Source organism: Perca fluviatilis, chromosome 4 (genome assembly GCF_010015445.1).
Source record: "Perca fluviatilis chromosome 4, GENO_Pfluv_1.0, whole genome shotgun sequence".
Taxonomy (NCBI): domain Eukaryota; kingdom Metazoa; phylum Chordata; class Actinopteri; order Perciformes; family Percidae; genus Perca; species Perca fluviatilis.
Window position 1 is genome coordinate 21,487,727 of NC_053115.1, and position 23,135 is coordinate 21,510,861.

Here is a 23,135-nt window from a genome sequence, read left to right on the forward strand (position 1 = left end):
ATGTGCGACATAAATAATATGACTGTAAATAACAGCATCCCATGTGTACCTCTTAACATTGCAAGTCAAGCAGAATATGAATCCACGTAAAATAAAAATTGTATATTAATAAACTGGAACGACGCATGCTAACATGCTTACTCTGTTCACCTTCTTAGTTTACCATGCTAGCATGCTATGAGTTGCCAATTAGCAATGCACACAAAGTACAGCTGATGATAGGAATATCATTAGTTTTGCAGGTATTTGGTCATAAACCAACCAGGCAAATTTAAATTTTGACTTGATGATGGCGCTCTATGAAACGTTGAGGTATCATCTACAATTAATTCTGAGGGGGGCATGAATGTATGTACCAAAATTCATGGCAATCCAGGTAATAGTTGTTGACTATTTCTCTCAAAATGGATGTTAACCTCATGATGGCGCTAGAGGAAAAGTCAGGGCATGACCAAAGTCATTAGGATTCATCCTCTGGGGACCATGAATGTCTACCAAATTTCAATCAGTTTTTTGGACAATCCGTCCAAAAGTTGTTAACACATTTCTGTCTGGACCAAAGTAGTCAAATGACTGACAGACCAACATAGCTACGCCGCAGTCATAGCTAAAATCAAAACATCTAAAAAACAGACCTGTACCATTATGCAAACATACAGGGACCAAATACAACCTTCTTGAAAATACTCTCATGAAGTATTAGTACTATCAGTAGTATACTCTAATATAAAATGAATTATATAATTATAGTATATATATTTGAAAAATTAATCCATACTATTCTTGAGACAGTGGTTTTCACTTGTTTGCTACTTGGCAGTTTACCTCTTCAACATTGTCCTTTTAACATTGACTGCACGAATCGTCTGCAGTCCCTTTCCAAGTCAGTTGCTGTGCTTGCCAAGTGAAGCAGCATCTGAAATATCTAGTTTGAACAAACATTTTTTTACATTGTTGTATGTTGGCTTAGCACTCTAGAGCTTATGGAAATGAATGTGTGTGTTTGGGGATATGAAAGAGAGATAAAGACTAAGAAGTAGACGGAAAGACACACTGACAAACAAACAAACAAACAGACAGACGGAGCCCTGTACTGTAGCTTTTCCATGTCTCTTAATCCTAAATGCCTCTGTTCTTTTTGGGTGGTGGGGAGAGGGAGGGACTGTTGTCAGGACCAGTTATGTGAAACACTGCAGGCCCATAGAATATATCTGGCTCTTCATTGGTAAGTCAGTCAGGTAGGACGCTGCTAGGCCTCTCCAGAAGAGCCTCGGTGCAACGTTTCCGCTCTCAATGAAAAGATACAAACAAAGTGATGTGTCTGTTGCCGGGTGATTCACAAAAAGAACCCAGGGTGCATTTCTGTAAAAAGGGAGGGTGAAAACACAGCGGCAAAGTAAAACAAATACTGGCCTCCCTCCCTGCCTCCCTCACTCTTCTCACAGCCGGGCAGGAATGTAGAAGTCGGTGAGGGAAAGTGAAGCCAAAATGTTTCTGCCAAGCCAGCTTATGCCTAAATGTAGCAACATCTTTAAGAACTGTATCGTGATATAAAGGTGAAGATTCAAATACCTACTTAATCGGAAATTTGGTAACACTTTACAATAAGGTACACAGAAAAATAGGTAGTTAATGATTAGTTACTTTTTTTGAAAGGGTAGTTACCCTTTTTCAGAAGGGTAACGAATGGTTAGTTACCCTTTTTGAAAAGGGTAGTTACCCTTTTTGAGAAGGGTAACGAATGGTTAGTTACCCTTTTTGAAAAGGGTAGTTACCCTTTTTCAGAAGAGTAGTTACCCTTTTTCAGAAGGGTAACGAATGGTTAGTTACCCTTTTTGAAAAGGGTAGTTACCCTTTTTCAGAAGGGCAACGAATGGTTAGTTACCCGTTTTGAAAAGGGTAGTTACCCTTTTTCAGAAAGGTAGTTACCCTTTTTCAGAAGGGTAGTTACCCTTTTTCAAAAGGGTAGTTACCCTTTTTCAGAAGGGTAGTTACCCTTTTTGAAAAGGGTAGTTACCCTTTTTGAAAAGGGTAACGAATGGTTAGTTATCCTTTTTGAAAAGGGTAGTTACCCTTTTTCAGAAGGGTAACGAATGGTTAGTTACCCTTTTTAGAAGGGTAGTTACCCTTTTTGAAACCTTCTGAAAAAGGGCTAACTACCCTTTTGAAAAAGGGTAACTACTCTTCTCAAAAAGGGTAACTAACCATTCGTTACCCTTCTGAAAAAGGGTAACTACCCTTTCAAAAACAGTAACTAATCATTAACTACCTATTTTTTTGTGTACCTTATTGTAAAGTGTTACCAATTGTTGATGTTTAATAGCTGTAAATTCATGCATGCTTTTACCTAAATCAATAACCGTCAAAGAACTGTCGTGGTCCAAGTATCAAGGAAGTGTCAAGCCAATAGAGATGTTTTCAGACACGTATCTTGCCTCAGTGCCATTTTCTGTTGTTTGCATTGTATTTTGAAACCCAATACTATTTGTATTCTCCTTTGTTCACTGCCACAGATGAAATACCACTTTTCCAGAGAAATTAACATCTTCCAACTTTTAAAATGCATAAATCTTCATCAGCCAAATGTTATGAAGTTGTTCATGAGTGATCTCAATCCCTGGGGGACGATGTGGAATAGGAAGTACAATAAATGATTGTGTTTCCAGGTCTAATCTGATTTTCCACTATGTTATGTAGCCAAAGTTCAATTTACAGTAATTGAACTTTGACCCTAAACACGCTTATCACCACAATATGCTTCCAAAGGGATTCTGCCATCGGCTGGAGATGAAAATGATCTATCAATCCATTAGCTATATGGTGGAGGCAATTTTACTGTTGACAAGAATGGTGGGAAAGTTAATCTCTGAATTGACATCTCTGAATTGGTATTGCAATTCATTCATTTCACTCTCTGATCCTACTGGGACTCAAGTAAAAAATCAAAAGCATGGCAGAAAATATCAGAGTGGACGGCGATACTGGGGTATACAATTTATATTGTAACCAGCACCTAGACCATATAACATGCTGGTCAGCTATGTATGGTTATGTACCACTCTTTATTTTATGCACTTCACAACACAACATGTTTTCATAAGATTGAAAGGTAACTAAACATTCAAAACAGGTTTAGTAATAATAGTTATCTTCTTTCTAGTGGAGAGTTTCTCATTCTGTTACATACGCTCAAAAAACAGTCTGTAAATGACATAACCTGCACAAGCTGAATTGCACAAAATGTAGCCTGTGACACTTGGTGACTCGTATGGCTTTCAAAGGTTTTTACCGGAAACTGCTGTGCCAACATTTTTCCAGCTGTATTAACTATGAGTCTGACAGGTGTTGTAGGTACAGTGTGTGGCTGTTCAGAGTGTTGTTCATGTTCTGCTTACATGTACAGCTTTTGACACACACACACACACACACACACACACACACACACACACACACACACACACACACACACACAGAGAGTTCATGTTACTGTACAGTTGTGCCCTTTGCCCCATATTATGATTTTACTACTACCGTATAATTATCATGAAGTCATTAAAGTACCTCTACTTTACATAATTGTTACAAGGCTGAAAATCATTAGAGTTGTTACTGAAATCAACATTTTGACTGAAAGAGAGTACAAAATCTGCACCCATCCCAGTAACAAAAACATAGACAAAATTGATGTTTAATTTGACTGTTGGGATTTCATCCCATCATTTTATTTTTTTGAACTAGCAAATTAGCAAAGTAAAAACAAAAACCCTCATAATGATGAATATGAATTTATACTAGAAGCATCCATTCTTTTGCAGGTCATCTTTCGCACATTATTCATTCATCATTCAATGTCATACATCTTTGTTATATCAACCTACCTTTCAATGGAGTAGGACAATGTATCCTTTCTATGGGTTTCAACTGTGTTCCCAAGAATGTTTTATGGGTGGTTACCCCTAGTCAAGGTAACTGAGGTAGACAGAATGTGATCCACGAGTCAGGACTGATATTTACACTTAATGGCTTTCATAGCATCTGCATCCGCCACCACCTGCACCTTCAAACGCATGGCTGACTGATGTTGTTTGGAAGTAAATGAGAGAAAGGGTGGAGGTTGTGATTGCTTTTATCTTTAGACTTTTTCTTTGCTCCTGGGCAGTTTGGAGCATTACAGTAACTTTAATATGAAATAGTCGTCAGAGACATTCACTAAATCACATCATTAGGTCAAAGGTGAAAAAAGGTTTTTGTGCAAAACACAAAAATCTACAACATGTTAAAAAGCAAACAGAGGAGAACACTAAATCAGTTCAATTCACATGAACATTTAAATGCAAATCCTTGCTGTGCTTATTGAAATTTTCACTCATGTGTTGCTAGGCAACAGAGCTGTGGGCTGTTTGGTAGGTTTGGTCTTCGCGGTTTGACCATATCTGTCTGGGCCACTTTAAAGGCAAGGTCTTAGACACTCACATAAGAGGCAAGTTGGGCCTGAGATGTGGAGCTGGGATTGAAGGACTATCTATTTAATCATTAACCAACATCTAATAAAGAACACTGCAGGGGAAATCTTTTGCATTTAGGCAAGCAGCAGGTATCTTGAGGTTAAAGAAAGGTCTTTAGACTGACTAGCACTGACTGCCACCTGAGAAGATGGGCAGCAAAACGAAGGGCTGAGGATCTCTGAGGTGATGTATCAGTTCATTCTGCAGACGGGAGCATGTAGACTGAGTGAAAAGGCTGACATCAGAGTTAAAGATATAGGCTACTAGATTGAAGGAGACAGTAAAAGTTTGGATTGAAGGGCAAGCACTAAGGCTGTGTCTGAGTTCTAGAGCAGAGGAGTTAGGCAGACAGGCAGAGGCACAGTGCAGGAGGCTGTGTCTGAAACGAAGGAGAAGACTGAAACAGAGGACCAGAGGCTGAGGCTGGTGTGCTCCTCCAGCTCATAAAGGCTGCTGCTGCAACTACAGCAGCAACTGAAACATTTGTTGCCTTCCATTTTATAGAGATCCTACTTTATATGGGTCCTCAGATGAGGTTTTTGGGGGTTCTTTTGAATTTAGTTTGTTCCATCAAATGCTTTATGTTGTTTTAAAGCTTAAAGGCTTTAGGCTTTCATGGTCTCATGGTTGCTAAAACCAGCAGTATAAAATCAGAACAATCTGACAATTAGTTCTAATTAGTACAGCAGAATAGTTGTCATTTCAACAACAGGATATTATTTATTAAACAAAACCAAATAGGCAATTGTCACTTATTTACCTTTAGGGGCAAATTATGTGATTGATTTAAAAACAACCACTATGAAATGTAAATAAATAGAAATATTTTACAATATTCCACTCATCTGACGTACAAAATAAGAGATATTGAGCATAAGTGATAGCTTTGATCTTAGTAGTTTTGAAGTCATTATTCATTGGATGTGCACTGACTGCATGTTCAATTTTGTGATAACAAAAGTTGTTGAGTTTAAACAGTGTACATTTTATTTTCCCGTTTTGATAATTGAGCAGAGCACAACAGTCATGTTAAAACAACGGTTCATAGACACATTACTGCTGCAGATAATTTACAGTATGGTAAAACAGAACTTGAATTTGTATTTTGTAACCATTTCCTCATGCAGGTCTTTCCCTGCTGCCATTTATATTTTACATTCCAAGGACAAATTTTTAAAATGTTCCCTTGAGGAGAAAGGGGCAACACTTGGAGAAGATACTAGAATGTCTTTCATGTAGACTTGAAGCATGTATATACAAATCCAATCCTGTACAGCTCAGATCTTTTACTGTACTGAATCTGTACTGTTCAAAGTAACACATCTTGGCAGCCCAGACTGCTCCAATGTTGCTGGGGTTTGACATTTAACTCCCATTGGTGCCTACTAAAAAAGCACTTAAAGGCACTTTAATTTAAACATCCTCCTAATACCATCTGGATGTTTGGCATTGAGACAGTAACACTAACACTAACACTAACAATAAAGTAACTTTTGCATGTGAGTAGGTATAAGATAGTATAAGAAGTATTGCAGCATTATAAACCACTGTTTCCTGAAGAGAACCTGCATACTTATACATTACAAAGTAATTACAGTGTGTGCTGGAAGGGAGGTTTCTCTCTTTGGATATTGGATATTTTGCACCCATCACTTTTGCTCTTTTCAAAATTTTAACTTCAGCTTAATGCATTTTTGTGCTGTGCCCCACACCCTTAATCTTTTGCCTTGTTAGCCTAGCTGGATGAGTCCAATAGGGTGTAGGTTAGTTCAGCATAATTGGCCGTTTAATGATCCAATCACACACCTCCTACACTCCACCAACTCCTCCAGGGAGGACTCAGAGTTTCCTTTCCCTCATGATTAGACAATTCAAAAAGTGACGAGTATGCTAAGGTCACATTAAGTTTAAACATTTTTCTGTGATTTGTTATTATGCAAATGCAGTTGCTTGCTGACTGCAATCAGGCGTATATAGTTCCTGTCACCCCATGGGGATCACATCCCCATCTGATCCACCTGGTGTTCAAGTGATCGAGTTTGTTTGTGCTTCCCCATTTCACCATGCTACACCTGCTTGAGAATAATCTTATATCCATCGAGGTTGACCTACCACAGTGACCTGAATGATGGATTATTTAACAGACAGGCAACAGTGTGTCCCCAACCTCAGCAGTGTGTCGAACATGCAGCTGAAGAGTACCATGACCGTGTCGCTGGAGACTGCAATATCAACATTCCTGGGCATCCTCTACCACACACGTCCTTACACTACACCCTTTCTTGTAAAATAAAAATAAGAAAAAAGCAGCATAATGCTAAATAAGCTGTTTGTAGACCATTGACGTAGCAGTGAATCGCTGACATGTGTCAATACAGAACCAAAGCGGGTCCTGTTCCAAAGGGGGGAAAAATGGAATTTGTAATAATGCAAACTTAAAGTCCAGCCTTAGAACAAAGCCTTAATCAACAGCATGTTGTGTAGTTCACTTTATTTAGATGAGGACGGTATTTAAATGGAATGGAATTTTGAAGTTTTTCCACAGTTTTGCACTGATGAAGTGTAAAGAATTAAAATGAACAAAAATCTTTCTTAAGACTTGCAGAAACCAATCAAATCTGATGATGTTTCACGTTGCTTATAATTAATGCAGTCCTATTGACCATTCTTTCTGATTGTGTGTGCAGAGTTACATAATGTGTTTTTGAGGAATTTTACAGTATATATGTGTGCGGTGAAAAGAAATGGAGGAGACCAGGTGTCAGCAATCTCTCCATGCGCCCCCTACTTATCCCCTATTCACCCGGGCCGTTTCTATGGTAACAGATGAATGGATTGCCACATGGATGATTGGTGCCAATCCACCAGTCATTAGCCTCATAATGGACACCCACTCAGGGGAATAATAGTAAATTAAGACTGAGCAAAGCCTTATATGTATGAAATACATCACTGAGGGATTTATAACTTCTTGGTCTCCAGCTTTCAAGAGATACAACAAAAATATTTATTGATTTAATGATTAAATAAGGTAATGTCTCCAAACGTACCTCAATTATAACTTGTCTCCTGCTAGTTATACTACAGCACTTACTTAAAAAAAAAAAGTTAAATTAATAAATATTTTTGTTGTATCTCTTTTTGGTGTTGTAATTTGTAGACATCCCGAAGCACTCGTCTTACTGCCGGTAGCAGCAGCAGCAGCAGCAGCAGAGCGCAGAAGCCAGCAGGCAAGTGTTATTTACATAAACTTCTGGTGTACTTACAAAGCTGATAAAGTTTCTGGGGGGTTGTTTGGCTTGAGGTCATGGTGCAAAGGACCCTAGGATGAAATTACTCCGAACCATCACTTTAACACACATCAGAGTAAACAATAGCTACTTCTAAAATTAAAAATTAATAGCTTAAATCCGTAAGAAGTTGAAGTAGTGAGAGTAGTAGAAAAAGTGGAAATCGTTTTAATAAGTATGAATTTCATTAAAAAGTTAAAAGTTGACGCTGAACTGAACTGTTGGCTTTAAATGTTGAAAAATGACAAAATATGTATAACATTGTGAGGTCTGTGTATATGTTCTAACTGATAATGACTCACATATGCAGAAATATGAAACAAATTGTATGAAAAATCTTAAAGCCCAAATGTATTGCACCGCACTGCTGAATAATCTGGAAAATTGTCAGAGAAGGAAGCTAAACTGCATTACCTTAAAAAGGTAAGAGCTGAAATACATTTCTAGAAAAGCTGGAAGCTAAACTGTAATACTGTCAAAAGTGGAAGTTCAAATAAATTGACTAGAAAAGGCTGAAAGAAGAAATACTTTATCAGACATATACACTGCATAGAACGAAAAAGCATCAATCTAGCTGAGATGAGATGTGAAATATATTGCCTGAAAAGAAGGGGGCTGAACAACTTTGCATTGAAAACGAAAAATGAAATGCAATTATGACAAGGATGTTGAAAAAAAAAAATAGTTTGATTCGTATTAAGGCATCGGAAGAGAGAGGAGGAGAGAGGGAAAGGAGACAGAGAAGGAAAATCAGAGGAGATGAAGAAAAGGAAGAGAGGGAGAGAGGGAGGGAGAAGGAGGGATGGAGAGAGAAGGAGAGAGAGAGAAAACGAGAGAGAGACAGGGAGAGAGAGGGAAAGAGAGAGGGAGAGAGAGAGAGGGAAAGAGAAACAGAGAGATAGAGAGGGGGAGAGAGAAGACAGACAGACAGAAGTAGAAGGCCAAAGCTATAGACTGATGTTCATATTACTGCCTGTAGTATCTGTGTGTGTCTGTGAAAGTGCTGTCATGGTAACCAATGACCAATGAATGTTTGTAAACATCCTTTGATGTCTGTAATCAGTTGACGAGCAACACCTGCTGAAACTGTCAGCTGGGCCACATAAAACACAGAGACCCAGAGCGAAGCCCAAACAAAGGCTCGACGGAAACAAAAACTGCTATCAGTCAAATATTATCCTAGTCGAAGATATGATGTAAAGAAATAAAGTGATATTATCCTATACTGTAAACGTTACAACGGCACAAATTACAAATACCCAATATCTAAAGATAAAACCAAATAATTAACTTAAATTGATATAAGAGTGTTTTTTTTATTTAAAAAACAGACAATGCATGCCAATGTACCAAAAAGAGGGTCTTCTTGAGACTGAGCATGCCTACCTGTTTCCTCTGCCAGATTCTTGTTTGGTGTACTTGTGCAGTGCCCTTAACCACTAGACTTTCTTCTGCATTGATGAATAGTTCTTATGCAACACTCTCTGATGATGGCTTTGCTGATCGATAAAAGTGTTTGTCGGCAGTGTAGAGTATAGGAGACTTTCTGACAGGTACCAGTTATCTGTAATTCAGGTCTGATAGAGTTGGCAGGCACATGGTTTTGGACAGAAAAGGCTTCACTTTATTAGAACATAATGAAAAATACCACTAACAGCTGAAAGTGATGCACATGTACACAGAGTCTCTTTTGATGTTCACCTGCTGCTAGTTTAACTTTAAATTTAACTGACACATTTAGATTAGCGGACATCTGAATATGCATTTTCATTTACTCATATAAATTGGAAACATCTAATATTACAAGGTTTTGCACTTGACATCAGTCAAGTCACAAGACAAATATCTAGTGTTTGACAAAATTGCAAGACTTTCAATAATTATTTAATTTGTGTTTTTTCATCTGTGCTGCTCATTTCTGTCTGATACTAAAAAGGATCTGACAAGATTACACACATGTAAGAGCTAACTTACTATTGAAGCCCTGAATAGCAGGTACATTCTTTTCTCATTGGAATTCCATGTGTCATGTTACCTACAGCCATTGGGGTTTGGCTATTATGTCATTGTCCTAATGTGTTTTCTTGTCCCTGGGATGATTGTGTAACCTTGATTTTTTTGTAAACTTTTATCATGAAAGAAATGCAGTTAGAGCTATTTTAAAGGAATTAAAAAAATAAGTTTTTAATGTGTTTAAAAAATTTCTTTCAGTCCTTTTTGGATTTTTAGGGACTTGCATGTGCGTGTTGATTTTGTAATATAGTGTGGATATACAGTAATGTAATGTATTTCATTTCACTTTTCATCTACCATATGATAACATGAAAGCGTAACTTACAGTACAGGCCAAATGTTTGGACACACTTTCTCATTCAATGCGTTTCCTTTTATTTTTTTATGACTACTTACATTTTAGATTCTCACTGAAGGCATCAAAACTATGAATGAACACATATGGAATTACGTAGTTAATAAAAAAGTGTGAAATAACTGAAAACATGTCTTATATTTTAGATTCTTCAAAGTAGCCACCCTTTGCTTTTTTTATTAATAAAGGAAAAAATTACACTAATTAACCCTGACAAGGCACACCTGTGAAGTGAAAACCATTTCAGGTGACTACCTCATGAAGCTCATTGAGAGAACACCAAGGGTTTGCAGAGTTATCAAAAAAAGCAAAGGGTGGCTACTTTGAGGAATCTAAAATATAAGACATGTTTTCAGTTATTTCACACTTTCACACACAAGTATATAATTCCATATGTGTTCATTCATAGTTTTGATGCCTTCAGTGAGAATCTACAATGTAAATAGTCATGAAAATAAAGGAAACGCATTGAATGAGAAGGTGTGTCCAAACTTTTGGCCTGTACTGTACCTCAACATCTATTCTTTTCACTTAGTAAATCACACTTACGAATGTGTTTTGCATACACAAACCAATATATCTACAAAAGGCCAATGGATTATGGTAATGACATGTTTTGACACTTTGTCGTTTGAACGTTGAGGGAAGACGGCCATGTTGCTACATACAATGTTGCAATGTTTGCTGGTGTGCCTTTTAAGAGAGCCATGCATGTAAGGACACAGTTCACAGATTATTTGTATTTAGGATAGTGGATTGTGGTGGTCTACACAGCTTTGCTGGAGAAAATCACTGTCCTTAGTGTGACAGCTTGTCTCTGTCAGCATATGTGACAATTAGAGTGTGTAGACTCTAGACAGATGCATGACTGATGACCATGAGAGGATGTCTATTACAGACACATACAATCTCCACCATCCATCAAAAGATCAATCCACCCCAAAGAAAGAAAAACACAAAGAGGAAAAATACTTTTATGGTGATGGCTTCTTGCCTTAAGGTGGCTGGTTTGCACATTGTAATGAAGAATACACAATGAAACCTGGCGCTTTTCCTCTGAAATGAATGCAAATTATAGAATTTGCAAAAGCATGTCTGTGAAACTAGTCCCACTCTCAGTGGTAACCAATCCTGCCAATTAGAGAGCTACTGTATATGAGGGTGTTAAACACTAGATTGATCTTTTCCAACATGCTAAGTGTTCATTGTATTAATGGCGAGATCAATAACTGTTCAGAGTTATAGTTATGGAGTAAGCCAGCCTTTTGTCAATTCCTATAAACATATGAGTTGTCACAAGTACTGTAGAAGAATGGACCACTAGTTCAAAGCACCTGTTTTTCTGTAAGGAACAAATTTACATTAAATGTTAGTTTTGAATCGAGAATTAATTTATACGGAAGATGGTTACACTTACAACAGTGAAAGAAACTATACCTTTGAAATTTTGCAATAGGGGACCATGAAACTTTAAACAAGTTGTGCGGCAGCAATGGATTTGCCTGCGAAGTTATGCCATTTAGTCTGCTTTCTTTGAGCTGCTATCCTGAGGGTAAAAAAAAATAGCTAATGCAGTACACTGCAGTGTTTTGTAATGGGAATTCCTTTTCCATTTGCATTTTATATTTGTAAAATGGTGAATTAACTCAATCTTGTAATGTCTATATGAAGAAACAGTGAGAGGAAAGAATACATAGTGAAAAAGAGAATAGTCAAACTGAAGGTAGAACTTGGATTTTATGTAGGTTTTAATCTTATCAGCGATTTAACAACTCTGAGTCTGTGATCAAAGATGATCATGTATAATAGCCTGCATGGCAAAGGGAGATCAAACACACAGATACAAGATAACTAGCCTTATTTCTTTGAACATTGTCTTTCTGCCCTATTTCAGTCTTTACGATATAGATATATTAAAATCCATTTATACCTTTTTAGAGCCCAGGCCAGCCAAAATATTTATTCTTACAGAACCTACTCTTGGATTTATTCATTTTAAAGGAAATTGAGAAGCAAATAAATTTAGTTTCATCACTTTTTGGTCACCCTAATGCAATCGCAATCCTGAAATTCAGTTATGGCTTTTAAACCAACCAACCAGTTGGTGTGCAACCCAAGATTTTCACCCCTATGAAAATAATCTTGGGGCTTTCCTGGCCACGACATTTTAAAAACAGACGAAGGGGCAATGAGCTTCCCTGAATGATGACAGGGTGCATTAAGGCATATCATAGCCCTGTGGCAAACAGGTGTTGCCTTGTGCCACTTTCTTACCATCAATTCCAAAAGACATCGCAAGATCTTTGTCAACACTGGTAAAATCTATTCCTCTCTGCTGATGTATCTTTTGGTTGTCTTAATGAAAATACTTCTAAAAAAGTGCTTCTAAATAGACATTTAGTATGAGGAGCAGATGTGTTGTGACATGTCTCTCTGGATGGTTGTCTGTGTGGCTAACTTGTGATGTAGACTGCCAATGACAAGTGAAAATGTTCCAGCGGGTGTTTTGTGGCTGAACCACCTGCTTAAGCAGAACACACATGGGGGCCGAGCTAACCTTGCCTGAAGAACCTACAGGCTCATGAAGGGGTGTTGCCAGATTAAGTATAATATATTGTGACATATTATAACACTAGGCCCTTAAATTAATCTGAAACCAAGCAAGTTAACTCTTTTAAACCCAAATTAAATAAATGGTGACTCCTGCATAAACAGCATGTATTGTTATTCTCCACATGTATCAAGATATCTGATAGGAATTAGTTAGAGAAGGTTTTATTTGAACAGCAAAAGTGTTGACTCTAACAGGAGTAGCCTACCCTGGGACAACCAAATCGTGCTAACCTTTTCTGTTCGTCTGGGGATGCTCTATGTCTACAGCTGAGTCCTATTTGCTTTTTAGTGTAATATATTCCCTATCTGCCATTTATAAGTGCCTGAATTCTTATTGTAACATTTGTGAACTATGTAGTCACACATACCAAATAAAATGTAGTGTCCCCAGCATGTACACAAACATGTAGATGCTTTGTTTTTGCTGCTGAGGTAACAGACAGACGTACACCAACCAACCAGCAGACACTAGTATAGTTACATACAGATTCCCACATTGGAGCACCAACAAATGTGTTTGTTAGAATTAAGTGTGGTATTTAATACAAATTGTATTATCCATCCATTATCTATACACATTGGAGCCTTTTCCAGCTGATGTTGGGCCAGTAGACCCTGGACATGTTGCCAGTCTATCACAGGGCTGACACACATAGACAACCATTTACACTCACATTCAGAAAAGCACCAGCCAGCTGATGGTTTTGATCACAGCACCTATTTAGGGTGTATAGTGCTAACCACTGCAACACAGTGCTGCCCCATTTATGATATTATTGTTATTAGTAGTAGTATAGTTGTAGTTGTTTTTGTGTGGGAGTTAATGTTCTTTTTTTCCAAAGTGTCTGAAGAACGAAAGTACAAACTAAAATAAAAATAATACATTTCTATTTTACAATAATTGCATTATTAGTTGTTTTTTTAAACTGCAGGTTAAGAAGAAACTGTATCATTAGAGTTTCCTTTTAAAGTGTTTTTGCAAAGGCTCTTTGGTTGTGGTGGTCACGTCAGCTGCCTGAAAATTAGTCCATATTAAATATTTTTAGTTTGAGCTCAAATACAAGATGTCTTCATTTGGTCCAACTATAAGAGGTAGGGGTAATTGAGGAGAATAATTATCATGGGTCTTGTTCCTCCTTTTTACTGGTTAATTACCAGCCCCACATGCATGACACTGCACAGTTTCTGCTCTGACCCTTTGTAGCTATGGGGGTTTAATGACTTCAGTGCTCAGCAGCACATTTTCAAAAAGATGTATGTATCCCATTTATTCTGCTGCATATATGAGCCCTGAATTTTCAGGAGAATCACTTGATACTGAAAAAGCAGTTTTTCCTATGCAGGGGCTTTCTACGCCCATTCTGTTTTGTGGTCTTCAGTACAGAGATGCAATGTATGGTTTAGGAGAGAAAAGCAGGATAATATTGAGAGATGAAAGAGGGAGTACTGCAAAAGAGAATTTGAGCATGGGACATGACAGACAAAGTCAAACAAAAATGGCTTATGAAGAGATACAGGAACACAGATAAACAGGAAAACAGAAAATAGGAGGAAGGGTTGGAGGGGGATCTGCCAGTTGAGAATTAATAGCCAGGCGCTGCTGCTGGCTTAACTATTGCATGTCTTCATCACTGAAAGGTTACTATGAACAGAACTGACAGTTCTGCCTACTAGGCTCTGACTGGCACACTTTACTCATAGCATAGGGAGGAGGAGGAGAGAGGAAGAGGCAATAAAGAACAAGTAGGAGAAATGAAAAGAAGGGAAACAAACAGAAGAGGAGAAGAAAGAAAAGAAAAGAGAAAGAAGCATAACTGACGAGGTGGAAAGATGGCAGGAGAGTGAAAGGGATAAGGAATGGGGAGGAGACAAAAGTCAAAGGCAGTGAGCGGAGGGTTACTTGGAGACCTTAAATGAACACAAATGATTACGTGATGCTGAATCATTAGTCCTGGAGTAACAACTCTCGTCACAGTGCCATTTAGAAAGGGTAAAAAGAGGACAATCGGCCCAGCTGATAACTGCACTAGACTGTACACAGGGACAGAAAAAAGTTTTGTTTTCATACAGGGAGTTTGACATCAAAAAGTGTGCTGAATGTACCCTTCATGGATAATAACTGAATAAATGCAAATGTTTGCATTACCTAACCAGCATTAGCTAAATTATCTGAAGCATGGTTTCTATCAGTGCATCTCACTTTCCTTAAATTGCATCCCCGTCTCCTCCACTAGCCTGCCTTCCTTGTGTCTTAGCGAGGAAGCACTGGATGGACGCGAGGAAATCATGGAGGAGAGAGGGAACGGGCAAATGTGTTTTAGAGGGATGAGATGTCATTTCCTCTGAAGCGTCACATGAATTCGTCAGCTGTATGGGCGGAGTTGGCAACGGCTTTCAGCTGCACGGCTTCCGGGAAGGCTGCTCTCGTGCATCCTCGCCTACCTGTCCTCGGGGTAGAAGTAAGGGCTTTAGAGATGGCCTTTATGGAGGAGGGACAGAACAACTTCCGGTTCAGCCGAGGACTGAGGAGCGAGGAGCTAGCAAATAAGGGACATGAGATGCAGCCCATGTCTCTTTAACGTCTTCAGCTGATATCATTGCAAGAGGATACTTTCTTAAGCAGTATTTAGTGCACTTAAATCCTCCTTGACTTCTTCCTTTCTTTCACAGTTTCCCCTCTTTGGGTCTCAGTCAATAAGCTTATAGATAATTTCATTTATAAACTGTTATTGATGCCATTGCCCCCACTAAGATAAAGGTAGTCACCATTAGGAAAAATGCACCATGCAGGAATGCCATGCTAGTAATGGAAAAAAAAGGTTGCGAAAAAAAACAAGTCTCCAGGTTCATTATGTGTTGCGTCAAAAGACAGGTATTTGGTATTTGGGCAAAGAGCTGAAGTGTGAACCATACACAACTTGACATTATGTAAGGGTTAATGCCCAACAATGGACTTCTCGAAGGGCATTAACCATGCTTATACAATTTCACTTGCCAAATACCATAGTTTTTAAGACCATTAATCTGTATTTTGATACGTTTTATAATCAAAATTTGATGACTAAAAAGCTAAGCTGGAGCCTGGTCACCATATTTCTGCTTGGAGCTACAGTGTAATGTGATTTCTTTGTTGGCCTATAGCCTCTAGTGTAGCATCCATGATGCAATGAAAGGCCACAATCAATTCATATTTTACCCAGCTCTACAGAGGATCAATTTCGCAATGCTAATTTCTACCAAGTGATTGACAGTGAATTGCTGCAGCTGAAATTTAAGATTGGAAATCGTTTCTTCTCTCTTTCACCCTGAATTAATTTTAAAGTAATTATAGAATGATGAAAAATCAATTTCTTTGCATCAGTTTGTCATGTGATTTATGTTGAGATTAAAAATAAGGATTGACATCTACACTCTCTGATGGATTTCAAAGGCAGATTAAACCTAGTCTCGAAGCCAGACCTATCTCCACAATGCTGAGAAGTAAGGTCTAGCTACACCACACATACATTCTAGGATGCATTTCTTTAAACCAATCACAATAGTGTTCGGCGGTGTTAAGTTCTGGACGCAGCAACTGTGGCTCTGCAAAATGGTCTCTGGAAGGAACTTGCACCCTGCAAAAGAAAACACCACATACAATTTTAAAAACAGTTAACTGTTCACACAATACAGTAATGTGAGCTATTTATAATTTATTTACATATAATTTATTAATTGGATACATGGTTAAACATAATTTGCTCTAACCAGTGTATCACTTTGTGTACTTCATCCAAAGCAATCCCCACCAATTGGTCCCAAAACATCCCAGATAGATAGTAAATGCTGTAAAAATTTAATTTGTAAATTTTTACAATCATTCCCCAAAAGAACCATGCTGGCCTGCCTTGTTGCACAATCCAAATTTTCTTTAAAACCTTCCATTTTCAGCATGTGGCCTGCTAGCTCAAAGTTTGTTTTTCTTACCCATAGTAAAGGGATATTGAGAACAACAACACACAGATAGTGGAAGGTGAGGGGATGTCAGGCTTTATCCTGGAAATGTACTTCTGTTGATCCAGACTAATTTGAACACAATAGTAGAATACCGATTTTCAATTTCGCAAAGGAATAATGGATCTGGAACAGTCTATATAGTAAGTGGCTGATGAGGGAATACTTTGCAGGTGGGACTCTCGGTGGGGAATGAGCTGAATGCAGTACAAGTGGAAGTGGCCAGATCTGAAATGACATGAGCGTTAGTGATATGGCCAGTTAACACATAAAGATGATCTATATCAGGCTGAACTCCTGACACACGTCTTGGATTTGAAATACAATTCAGCTCCTGAGGGGATTCAGTGTAAAATGAAACAATAGATGACGAAGACATGGACATGAACGATGAACAGAGAAGCAACTGTGCTTTACCAAGACTAAGTCTACAGCCACAGTCTTTGCATGCTAACGTGTGCAGGTATTTGGTTATAAACAAAAATTACAAATTAGGGTTAGACCTGATGATGGGGTGAGATTATTAGAATTCATCCTGAAGGGGACATTAATGTCTTGGCAGTCCATCCAATAGTTGTTTAGACACTTCATTCAAAACAAAAAATGACAACCACGTGGTGAAACTGGATGAAAAGTCAGACGATCACCAAAGTCAGTAGGCTTTATCCTCGGGGAACCATGAATCGTTTCATGGCAACCCATCAAATAACATTTCATGGCAATACATTAAGTGGTTGTTGAGAGATTCCAGTCTGGAGACTAAAGTGGTGGACTGATGATTGATGAAATAATACCTTGACAAAGCCGCCCCTCTGTACAAAACATCACCTCAATTTGTTTAAAGGGCAAGCTGTCATGGTCGAGTACCCATTAGTTCATGCGGAGAGGACATTTTCGAGCTGCCTGGACATACAGTAGCAGAGGGATGTTGTCAGCAGCATTTGCATCTTTTCATTCTTGTTCTGCTTCTCTGTAGATGGGACAAATATGGAATAGCCTCAAGGAGAGCGATTACTACAATAGCTGTCTCTAACTGTGACGCAGTGTGTGAAGTCATTGTGCCTTAATACTGTAAATATGAATGAAATCTTTTCAGAGATCCATTGTCCTGCCATCTTCTGCCAGGTCAGGCGATATGAATATTGTGGCCTGCAGTTATTTTATCTTCAACAAACCTTGGCTTTATGTCACTGTCTCACATTTAAAACGTACATGCATGCAAAATCACAATGATCCCCATGAGGGCCGGGGTAGGGGGTCATCAACTCACATAAGAATTCTATATTTCTGAATCAATTTACAAATTCCTAAAATCTTTTTGTTATAATTTGCTTTACAAGATAAAGGTGATTTATTTTGAAAATGCATTGTACGCTATCACCCAATGTTTCTAAATCATTGCAGTTAACATAATTTTTTTCCGCTTCTGAATAAAATCATGACACCAAAATTTAAACTGAAATTGAATCATGAGATTCCCAAAGACCCCTAGTGAAGCCTGCAACCCTATCCGGCTGAGATTATACTGTAGATAACAAGAAGTAACGAGAAGTTTCTGAGCTAGAGCCAACAAATATAACAATATCTAATTGACACCTGGTAAAGTCATAAATCAAAGTCAGAAACATTTCCACGACACAAAAGTCTGACGTCAGACCGACATGGTGATGCATCCTAAATGCCACCCATCATTACTATTAAACCATTACCATTAAAATATCCTTATTTTTGCAATTAACCTAAGAAGATATGAGCTTATAAAGAGTCACACTAAGGTTAGTGCACTGACGAACTGACATTTAACTAGTCAGCCTAAACTGAATGAATCCATACCATAGTTTTTTATTTCGATCTTGTGTGATACACATGAATGAACATATAACATCACATAACAGCACACATGAATAGAAGAAGTGACTTGCTAACAGTGTTGAGCAAAATTAAGCAAAAATAATATCCTGTCCACTTTCTGTGTGTTCTGAAGAAATCTGAAAGGATGTAATGCTTGCACTGCATCCACAGGGTCTAAAATAGCTTTTCACCATATTGCACTCACAGTAGAGGAGAGGCACTTCATATATAAAAGAAAAAAAAAACAGATAAGATCGCCTTTGGCTTTGAATTAGGACCGAATTAGCCTCCTCTCTTCTCCCCCCCGTGTTATTTCCGTGCAGCCGCTCATGGCATGGTAAACCAAATAATCCACTCGTTGTCACAAAGCACATCATTATACGGTAATAGCCTATCCATGTTGACACCCCATTAGGCATAGGAAATTTGGGTAATGTGCTATACCACCATAGATTTTTCTCCGTCTCAGGGGACATATGTGAAAGCCAATGAGAAATTAAAGAAGTGAACTATACATGTAACGCAATGTTTTAATGGAAGCATGTTGTTGAGGCATTGTTATAAAAATGACTTATAACCTTCATTATTCTGATTTGATAATAATAGGTGAGTTGTGATATGACAGGACTCTATTAATGGAGCAAAACTGTACCCTGTGATTCACCATCTGAAAAGAGGAAAAGTGGAAGAATTGGAACAAAACTAAGTAAAAAAGAGGGAGGTGGGGAGAGAGTTGAAAACAGATGGAAAGAAAGAAAGAGTAAGGGGGAAGGAGGCAATGGAGGGAAGGAGAGGAAATAGAGAGACCAAGTGGGGGAGAGGCAGAGCAAGACAGAGAAATAGATTAAGTGTAAAATGAACCTCTTGAGGATGAGGTGTTCCTCTAGCTTTGATGCTGCCATTCAGGTCTGCTTCCTCTGACCTGGCAGACAGACACTTCCACACACTCTAGTTCACTGCACTGAGACTGGAGGCACCTTTGGCCCGCTCCTTTTCAAATTGCATACCTAAAGCTAAACAGATTTTTCGGGGAGGTGGAAAATAAGTCTGAATTAAAATTTGAATCCAGTGAAAGAAGTTTAGTCCCCTTTGATGAGAAGAGTAAGGTGGTTTGAAATGATATTTCACTTTGGCGTGACTTTCTTTTGAGACATACCCTCTATCTTTTTTAAGCAGTCAGTCGCAAACATTAGCTTTTCTCTCCCAATGTGGAATTAGTAATTTCCCACTGCTCTACAATCTTTGTTGCTGGTAAAAAAAATCAGGAATGTTTTCCAGTCCTTTAAAAGCTCAGCTCTCACCAGTCTACTACACATTGTGAGTGATCTTCAGCGTGTTTTGCATATAACTATGATGATGCAGATGCTCTACTGTAGTTGTACTGTATGCATATGATGATTTTATGGCTGCTGAGCTCAACTGTGGGAGGCACTCTATCTCCAGGCTATCAATTCTCTCTCTTTCTCTCTCATGCAAACACACTCGCACTATCTTGCCTTCTTTTTTTCAGATTATAGTTAAATTATGCACATACACTGTGGGTGGACAGAAAACTTGTATCTCCAACTAGCTGGATTCTTTTTAGTGTTTCATCCCTCAAACAACAATATTAATACCCCTTAAAAATCTTCTTAAAAGTTTCACATACAAGGAGAAGTTTTTAATTCGTCTGGTATTATGAGCATGTAATTTACCAGACTTGATTGGCATGCAAATCCCAAAATGTGTAATGAACATGAGCTGTTTGGAGCTGTTTGTGAACACTGTTTTCTATTGGAGATGGTAAGTCCCTTTGGGGTGGACTTTGGACTTTTTCACTTTGTAAACCTATAATGTGCACAAAAAAGATATATAACACAATAAAGGAAAGGGTAAAAGCCAAAAAGCGTAATATGAGCTCTTTAAACAAAGCTAAAACAATTTAAATTGATTGATTCCAGTATTTTCGCCAATATGCTTCATTGCCATGGATTTTGCATCTGATTAATTTGGCACGTAGCTCTCTTCTCTAAGGGACTTAAATATCAGTACCAAATCTTTTGGCAATCCATCCAATAGTTGTAGAATAATTATAATGAAAAGCAAACATGTCAAGATGAAAATTCAGAGGATCATCAAAATCAATAAGATACATCCTCTACTGATCATTAATCTCTGTATAAAATAACATGGCCATCCATTGAATATTTGCTGTAATATTTCAGTCTGGACTAAAGTGGTGATCTATTCACTCAACCGACTGACTAACCAGCATTGCCTTCTCTAGAGCCACGCTACAACAAAGTATGGTAAATTATAAACATTTGATGTAGGGTTAATTAAAAAGGATTGCTTTATTATGCTGGAAATTAATCAGCCAGCTAAGTTATAATGGGGTTTCTGAGCTACATCAGCTCTCACACAAAAACATAATTAGATATGGAGTTCATATGAGATCATCTGCTGGATCATAATGTTCATTAGAATCATAGGTCTGACTCGCTACATTATCACACTCCGTTACTTACATATGTAAGTCAAATATGTCAAAGTTCACCTTCACACTGGCATGTAATATAATTCAGAGGCATGGTTACAGTGAACCAAAATCTGAAAAAGTGATACCACCCACCATCTGATATCAAGTAAACTTGTAATCTTGGCTCATATGCCTCCTTCCAAAAAAAGAGTAAATCTGGGATTGGCTTTCAACCGCTGGCGACCACAGCAACCCTTGTTGAGCCGAGGCCGACTTTGAATGTTGTCTTTTCAAATTACAACCGACAAATCCTACTCATTCTGCCTCTAAAAGGTTTATGCTCTTATTAGTCGATCTCTATCTCCAAACATACATGACTGTGACAGCTTCACACACACACACACACACACACATACACACACACACACACACACACACACACACACACACACACACACACACACACACACACACACACACACACACACACACACACACACACACAAACACACACACACACACACACACACACACACTCCCCAAACACACACACTCCCCAAACACAGCAGATATATCCACACCTCAAGACAAATGTCACCCCAATGAACAACTTAATTTATTTTTTTCGTTGCTGGCTTTAAATGGTGACCTTTATAAGTGGTAGGTGTGGAGCGCTGGGACCGAGTGGCAGGAGCAGTGACTCACTAGGAGGTGTTTCTGCCTGCAGCCAAACTCATTGACATGCATGTTTTCAGGTCCCTGGACTCCAAAAGGTGCCTGTTTGTATGTGTTTCTGTGTGTGTGTCAGTGTGGATATGTGTGCCGCCACAAATTTATGGCCAGGGGTTTTTGTGTGTCATTTAGGTGTCAACAGTTTGTGAGTGTACTGGTGTGTCTGTAAAGTGTCACACTAGTTGCAGTGCTGTTAGCTTCGTAGTGCTTCATGCTCCTGCACCAGTTCTCCAGAGAACCTGAAAGGTGGATGTAGACAGTAGTTTATTATGACTTTTTGGGAGAGGGAGAGAAAGAAAGAGGGATGGAGGCAAATGTGTATCGGTTAGACTCACAAAATGTGACCCATTAGATGATATGGATATTTACAATGAGAAACTAATTTTAACACTAATCACTCATTTAATGTGGGGGTGAGAGAAGGATGGCATAATCATAACACTCTCAGTTTAGAGACTATTTTATTTATCTACACTCCATGTGATGTTCGCTCTCTGTGGCATGGATTTCATATGCTCCTTCACATTATAATCCTTCTGGAGCTGCAGATAAGAAGATTCAAGAGGTGGCTGTTTCTTTAATTTCCACAGTTTAACAAGAAACATTCAACAGAAGCCCCACAGAAGCTTCAAATGTCAAACTACACTGTTAACCTCAATTACCCCGTGCTCTATAACAGGGGGTTGAGGTCACAGTCATGGTGAGGAGATTCATTTTAGAATAGCCAGAGGTGTTTCTGTACACACACACACACACACACACACACACACACACACACACACACACACACACACACACACACACACACACACACACACACACACACACACACACACACACACACACACACATCAAACATATGCCATTAAAGTAGTGAGAGGTGGGATAATGGTGGTACCACAAGTAAAAGGGTATTGACTGATTTGGGGATCAATGACAGAAGGGTGTGATGTGTGGAAAGAAGGATAGTAAGATTCAATAGTAAGAGAGTATGAAAAAAGCCAGGGGAGCAGTATAATCAGCTCTGATGAACACCTCTTGTGTGTGTGTGTGTGTGTGTGTGTGTGTGTGTGTGTGTGTGTGTGTGTGTGTGTGTGTTGTGTGCGCGCCCTACAAATGACACCTGAATTGCAGAAGAAGACTTTTCCAAGGTCAGGGATAAATCAACAGAAATTACACAGCTGCCAAAACCTATTACTGCAGAACTGTGCAACACAGGGCCTACCCAACAGGCATAGACCACTAGCAAACACACATTAATCTGGGCACGTACACATACATGTGTGTTTGTGCATGCACTCTGTAATACAAAAATAAACAAATTC